Raw genomic sequence first — 8,217 nt, forward strand, 5'->3', positions numbered from 1 at the left:
ATCGCCGGAGAGGATTCAAACAGCAAAAGGTGAGATGGAGACGGTAAAGAGGATCGATGGAAAATCAATGGAGCTTATAAAGACGAGGTGACCCTAAGGGCCGAGGAGTCAGGAAAGCGATGGGTTGTCTTTTTGAATCTCGAAACGCCGACCCCTAGATTTAACCATCCATTTTCCCACACGATCTCCTCGAGCCGTCAGGTCATCATTAGCAGCCTCTAATAATTACCCCCTAATCAATAAGGGGTAATTATGGGGGCAGTTGAGGATGCGGCAAGTGGCATGGGCCGGATATGGTTCGCGGGAACGAGATCGGGTCGAATGATTGAAGTAGGATCCATGCCAAAGCGCCCTGGAATGGGCCGAACCTGGGGGATCCACCGAGGAATGTCAAGCCCATTGGAAGATCGAGCCCAGAAGGAAGAGAGCTTTCGAATATAGGCCCAATGTAATTGGTTAACAGCAATAAGGATGATGGCCTATAAATAGACCATTACAGGTGGAAAGTGAGGGGAGAATGCTAGATAGAGAGAGAGAGAAGAAACGAAATTTTGTATCTTCACTAGACTTTTGGAGTAAATTATGCAAACCAAAGGAAGTGGATGGTTTAGGCTTTAAATATATTGATGCTTTCAACTTTTCCCTGTTACTAAACTGACCACAAGCCAGTACCGGTTGTGGCGAGTCCAAAATCCAACAGTACAAGTGCATGCTTGTGAACTTACAGCATATATAAAAGAGTAAAGAGAATGAAATAGATTTGTAATACAAAGCATAAATATAACCTGAGATGGTTAAAAGTCACAAGCTACTTATTTTTAAAGTTTGATGATATACATGCATAGAAAGCCATATCTCCTCATCAATCAGCATATTATTATATATCACGAATCCATGTTATCCTTCAAAAGTATCAACTTCATTACGAAAAAAGAAGAGACCAGAAGGATCTCCATCCGGCAACAAAGCCAGTCTCACGGCGCTTTGGGCACCTTCTTCAACACTTAATACGCCGGTGTTAAAGTTTATATCAGTTTTCACATAGCCGGGGCACACACAGTTGATGATGATATTCGGGTACTTCTTAGCCACTATCCTTGTGTAGGCATTCATGGCTGCTTTAGAGACTATATATGCAGACAGAGAAGGAGGCCAGCTTTTGGCTTCTATACAACCCTCTTTGAAATCTTTTAGAAACTCATTCAATACTTCATCAACCCTCTCTTCCGTAAGGCTTTCGCCGTCACTGAACACTCCTTTTGCCCATTCGTTTGGTATATTCTGAAACAACATGATAGAAAATAACCGAGAATAAAAAAAAAAGGATCAACTATTTCAAAGACTTCACTTGATTTTAAAAGAAAAAGAACTCCATTTCAACAAGAAATTAAGTAGATCTAATAAGAGGTCTATTAAATCCCTTGTGTAATAGTAGTATAAAGAAAACCAATACTTCGTCAATAATAATTGAATAATTTGCATAAGTAAAGGGAAATATTTTCATGGAGTAATTAAGTTTTTGTGGGAAACCATTTTCCAACAAATTAACTGTATGACTATTTACACAATCGTTCCGTAAACTGATGTAGTATCTGTTTTATCGTAATGAAATTTTCTTTTACAGGAAAATGCAAGCCCCTCATCCAACACCATTGTTGATTTCCTTTCCTGACATAATTCGTTTCGTAAGACAAACATCTCGAACCAAGCCAAGGTAAAGTGCAAGCCACTGCCCGAATGGGTGATTGGTTGTTTATTGTTTGGAAAACATTACAAATTACTGAACTTGGTCAAATTTAGAATGTATATGAAACAAAACTTGGTTGCTAAAAATTTGGTTAGACATAATCTTATGACCAATACACAACACAACTGAACTTCAAACCAATTTGCTAGCTAATATCGAACTTGATAAAGTTGCTTATGAGGATGGAAAGATTGATTTCATGGAGGGTAAAAAAAAAAAAAAAAATTACCTTTAACTTCCCCATGGAAGAAGAAACATTTACAATTCTTGGCGAATCAGATAAGTGGAGAAGGGGAAGAAATGCTTCAATCATCCTTTTTTGCACCATAGTAATTTATTTGCAGGCATTCTTCTGTCACCTCATAAGTCTGAGTCGTTATTTTATCCCATTTGATCTGTGCCATTTTCTGCATCAGTGGGGCAAAAAAAAAAAAAATTAACAATTCTACGATAGGAAGGAAAATGTATATCTGTTATCCCTCTCCCCCTCCCCAAAACAAATATAATAATTAAAAAGAAGAAAATAAAGGAATATGTGGTTGAAAACATTGAACATATAAAATACAGTCAATTTTATAAATACATCAAGCGAACTACATTTTAATTAATCAAATATATTAGCAACAACTGAACATTGCACAAACTGATGAGAAGTCGAAACGAAAGTGCTTCAAATTCGACCAAACAATCTGTTCATGAAAAAGATTATGTTGGTTTTCTAACACAACTTGGAGAAAGAAAGAATTTAATGAACACCAGAATAATCTCTTATTGCATCTCTCTTTTATCATCTTATTCAAGAAAGGTAAAGGTGAAAATAATATAGCACCATAATTAAATTCCACAATATTATGCCTTTTCGCCACTTCCCACCCGCAATTTCTATTTTTTATTTTTTTATTTTATTTTATTTTATTTTTTCTCATTCTGGATTCATTGAGAAGTAAAACTTAAATACAAGTGCATGATCTTCAAGCAAATTGCATAGTAAACTTTGGTGTCTCTGAAGTTGCATTTAATTTCAGTTTCGCCTTTTGGTGGCAGTAAATAGACAGATTGAATATAATGGACTCACCTCCTCAAGAGCACCATCACCAGCCACTGCAGCTCTTAACGCATCACCGTCTACTATGGCACCAGTAATCCCTGCATTGTTCACCTTTACAATTTCCAACTTTTCTCAATATTTATTTAACAAAATATTATGTGAAATAGACAATTCAATAAATTCTTTTATAAATTTTTAGTCTGTCTACGCCTCAATAAACGAAGGCAAAGGCAAGGTTATCTCAAAATCTTCAAGAATCATGAGACAATGAGGAGATATCTTTTAGTCACAACACATTATATGGCCTCACTTCTGTCAACGTACTCAAATGTGTTTCGGTAAATTGCTATCAGAAAAGTTTTTTTTTTCAAACTGACTAATCCAATCGTAGTTATATCTATTCAATGGATCGAGTATAGAAGCCATTTAACTAATAAATATCACTATTAAGAAAAATTGAGATTTGATCATGCAGAGTAAAATAAACCAGCATAAAACAATAAATTATTTTATTGAAATTCAAAAAAAAAAATAACACTATAAGCATATGAATATCATTTCTAAATTCACAAAACAATAGAATGCTTAAATTTTTATCCCATATTTTCATTTATAAGAACAGAAATTGAGAGAACAATTTTGTAGTACATAATTCTATCAAACAGGCAAATTTAGAAAAGAACTCTAGGTAAGACTGTAAGAGTAAAACATGGGTATTTAAAAAATGGACATAATTATATCAAACTGGTAAAAAAAAAAATTTTTAAAAAAAAATGGTAGGTAGGAGTAAATCATGGGTATTTAAAAAACTGGGGTTTAATAGAAGATGAACTAAGTTGTTGAAACAACTGAGAATGGGTTTTGATTCATACCAAGATATCAAGTTTTCCAAACTGGTTCTTGACAAATTCAGCAAGGGAATGAATACTAGAAGGGTCTGTGACATCAAGCTGATGAAAAACTACAAGATCAGAGAGACAAGACCCTATGAAAGTCTCAAGAGCTTCAAGACCCCTCTTCTCATCTCTTGCTGTGAGCACCACCAATACTCCATTAGAAGCCAACTGTCTACATATCTCCAGTCCAATCCCTTTATTTGCCCCAGTAACAACTGCATACCTACAAAATAGTGAAAAAAAAAAAAAAAAACAAAAAACAAAACCAAAAAAAAATGTTGATATGTGTTGGAGATGTAGAGTTATGGAAAATTTAAATGCTATGCATACTTTAAAAAAAAAAAAAAATTATAAAAAAAGGAAGTACTTCTTTGTTGCAGTGCTGATCATTGGTTCAGCCATTATTGACAAGCTGGGAGTTGGCAAAGGGAATTTTAGCTTCAGTACAGAGTTCAATAAATCTTGGTCTTCTGAATTGTCAACCCATCATCCTCGGCAGATGTTCAATAATTTGGCATTTGTCATGTATGGACAAAACGTTGTGGGTCTTCCCTATTAATCTCTCTATATTTCCTCTCACCGAGTTGGACTCAGTTTAATTTGACATGTTTGTTATCTAGTATATATCTTGAATCTTCCCAAAAAAACATAAAATAAAAAAATCTATCTTCTTTTCTTTATTTTCCATGATAGTACAGAGGTAGGTGTAGATTAGGAGTAGGTATATGGTGGGCTTGGTCGTATCGTACCTTGGCTTATCCCCTACACAAAGGCTACAAAGCATCTCTTGTTATGCACCACTTGTTTATTTTCTTGAAATTAACGAGTTCGGAGGTACCTATAAAATATTTAAACCTCTTCATTTCTCTTGATAATTGGAATTAACCATGTACCATTAATAGGAATATTAAACTCTCTGCACTCTTTTAAAAAATTACTTTCTTCTTTTCACAATTTTTAATGTGAACAATTATTTTGAAACGGAGGGAATAAAAACTTGACTTTTTTTCTCTCTAAACCTATGTTGAGTTGAAAGAAAGAATGAATGAGGAGGTATAAAAAAAATAATTAAAGGAAAAATGAAGTAATTCTAAGTCATATAAAGTGAGAGTGAAAGTAAATTTAAGAATAAAAGCACGAAAACAATAAAATTAAAATATAAATAATGAGAATTTAAATGAAAGCGTAGATAAAACGTGAGAATAAAAATGTACTCATAATATAGAAGCGGTATTCAAAAAAAAATTAAATGACTTAGTGTAGCGTTGTGTGCCAATTGTACACTCTCTTGAAATTAATCATATCAAAAGTAAGGGACCCTTGGCTTGTCCCTTCCCAAAAGCATCTGTTGTAATGCGTCATTTGTATATTCCCTTCGGATTAGTACTTTCAAGATTAAGCAACCTTGGCTGGTTCCCTCCCTAAAGCATTTATTTTATTATAATATATATATATATATTTTGGGTTTTGCCATTAGTTTAAAAATCAATTCTTATTTGTGATTTATTTAGGAATTAATTATCATTTATAATTTGTCTAAGTATAGAAACTTACCATCACATAACTTCTTTTGCTTTTTATTCTACTGACAAATTACGTGATTTGTTGATCACGTGTTTGTTTACTTATATATTCTCTTAGGCTTAATTGTTATTATTATTATTTTTTTTCGTGCTCACCTGATGGGTTGTATTGTAATTATTTGATTTTTGAGTCATATTTTACTGTTAAATAAAATCTATAAGTGAAAAATATTTTATTTTTTTTGTTCATATAATATTTTTCACTTTAAATAAATATAAAAAATTTCACATTCAGGGAAAAAAATATAGAGTAAATAATCAGAATTGTTATATTGGTGTTGTTATTATATTTATGTAAAGTTTGTAATTGGAACAAAAAAATTTAGGATTGATAAAAATTGAAGTGTAAATTTAAATTTTATAGATTTTATTTAACAGTAAAATATGATCCAAAAATCAAAAAATACAATACAACCCATCAGGTGAAAAAAAAAAAAAAAAAAAAAAAAGGAGGAGGAGGAAGAAGATGAAGAAGAAAACAACAACAACAACAATTAAGCCAAGAGAATTTGTGGCTAATAAATCTCGTGACTTGCTAGTAGAATAAAAAGGAAAAGAAGTTATGTGGTGATAGGTTTCTACACCTAGACAAGTCACAAATGATAACTGATTCCTAGACAAATCACAAATGAGAACTGATTCCTAAACTAATAGGACAGACGACTTTAAAGCCACAGTCATCCATGGTGACTGGGCGACTGTGGTTAGCAAAGCCCATATTTTTTTTATGTGCTCTGCACAAGAATGGTATGGTCAAGTGGTTAATTGATAAAGAGGAGGTCGGTGTAAAGTGGACTCTCAAACATAGAAAGTACCCCACCACACAAATAATATAGCATTTGCCTTAAAATATGTATAAAAATGACTTTATATAATTTTTTTTTTTTTAATACGACCATGTTTGTAATATATCAAAAATAATTTATTGTTTATTAAGTTTTTCCTTATAGATATTCATATAACAAAATAGTAGTTTTCATGTAATGGCAAGAGTAACAAATAATTGTACATCCGTATCATCGTAATCTTATATTCATCTCGATTATATAATTTGGTCATCAACCCCTGCGTGATTTGTTACGTCATTATACATATTTAGATGATCAAATAATCAAATGGAGATAAAATAGTGATTTTCATTTAATAAAAAGGGAACCATTTTGGCATACAAAAACATTGCAAACACACATATATATAATGATATATATATTAAAAGTTTTTTTTTTTTTTTTTTTAAGGAGTGAAGCACACGCAAACACTCTCATAGAGATTAGAGAAAAAACAAAATCTAAACAGATTTAAGGCATTTGTCTACTAAATGAAGCAACAATATCTCTCAGGTAAATAACTTCAAGTCCAAAAGAGCTAGCACAAGCACTAACAAGCAGCACCAGCAGCACAAGTCCCTTGAAATATTTTACCCTTAAAATGAATGGAGTTTCTCCTTCCTCGAGAGTAAAAAATACACAAGTCCTTGAATGGCTGATCGCTCCATCAATTTACCTATTCCCTTTGCTTGTAAATCGTATTCTACTCTTATTTATATATAAAAATTAAGCCATAGATGGAACTTGGAAGTCACACTTCCTTTGGGAACTGCAAAAGATAGTGCATGTATCAATCCTTCCATTTCCATTACCATTTCATGCCCCTTCAGTTTTCATTTTTTTTTCCTATTGTTTTGGGCTTGACCTTTTGTTTTGATATGAAATTTGTTTTTCTTTTTTTCTTTTTTCTTTTTTATAATAAGATTTTTTTTTTAGCACCTTGATAATAAGAAATAACAATTCACTTAGCTGAAATATTATTAGAAACCCATGGCTTGTCCGAGCCTTAAAGCATCCCTTGTGTGCAAGTTGTATGTTCTCTTGAAATTAATCCTATCAAAATCAACTGACCCTTGGCTTGTCCCTTCCCAAAAGCATCTCTTGTTATGTGTCACTTACATATTCCATTGAAATTAATACTTCCAAGATTTTTTTTTTTTCAAGATTAATGAAACCCCTGGTTGGTCCTCTCCTTAGCTGAGCTCATGTCTTAGTCTTTCTTCACGAGAAAAACTTAAACACTCCCGGTACAATTGATCATATAATATTAGGCACATTAAACACGGACATATAAATAAAAATACATCTATTTTGGTAGGTCGTATCATTTAGTGTACGCAATTTAATTAGTTACTAATATCATATCATCACTACATCGTGAGCATTTATTATTATTATTATTTTTCCTTCCAGGGAGCCTCCTGATCAGAGCCCTAGTTGGTGCTCTGTTTTCCCCTCGTTTCAATTTATTGCACAGTGGCATTTTGAATGGACACAGATTACTCTTGGGCTGAGCTCTCCATATTTTTAGGTGGTTGTATTGAGAGATGGGTTTGTTTGGGCCAACAGCTTAGTTGGGCCATTTTGTTCTCTTTTTCTCTGTTCGGCCCTCCAATGGTCTTTATAACAAAAAAATTGGATAAAAATTCTCTTCAGCGAGGAGAAGTTCAGCACAGAATTCAGTGATTAAAATTGAATTAATAAATGAAACCATTAGTAGTGATGCAATTTCAAAGGATCTTGTCCCAAAAAAATTGCAACATCCCTCCCGTAACGGCATGATCTCAAAAGTTTGTGTTCGATTATTTTGGGACGCTCGTTCGATTATTTTGGGACGTTCCTCAACTTAATCTTAAGTGATAGTTTAATGGCAAAGACTTGGGACGTAAAAAGACATCATATATTAACTAATAACCACTCCGAAATATTAAAATAAAAAGTTTTGCCAGACAACTTTGATTGGTACAAAATTAATGTTTGCATATATCATCGACAAAATATATACATATATATTTATTTATATATAAGTAGGCATTACTTAGGTAATTAAGTACTTCAAGCACAAAAGAGCACAACCACTAGTTAGCGCCACCAACACCACCACCACCACCACCAC

General features: G+C 32.9%; 1 pseudogene; it reads right to left on the reverse strand.

The window, feature by feature from the left end:
• Positions 1–710: 710 nt before the first annotated feature.
• On the reverse strand, positions 711–4,239 carry LOC132299039 ((+)-neomenthol dehydrogenase-like; annotated as a pseudogene).
• Positions 4,240–8,217: the final 3,978 nt, after the last annotated feature.

The sequence above is a fragment of the Cornus florida genome, unplaced genomic scaffold, assembly GCF_030987335.1.
Source record: "Cornus florida cultivar Cherokee Brave unplaced genomic scaffold, ASM3098733v1 CherokeeBrave_3.0.0_Hap2_Chr03, whole genome shotgun sequence".
In the NCBI taxonomy this organism is placed as follows: Eukaryota; Viridiplantae; Streptophyta; class Magnoliopsida; order Cornales; family Cornaceae; genus Cornus; species Cornus florida.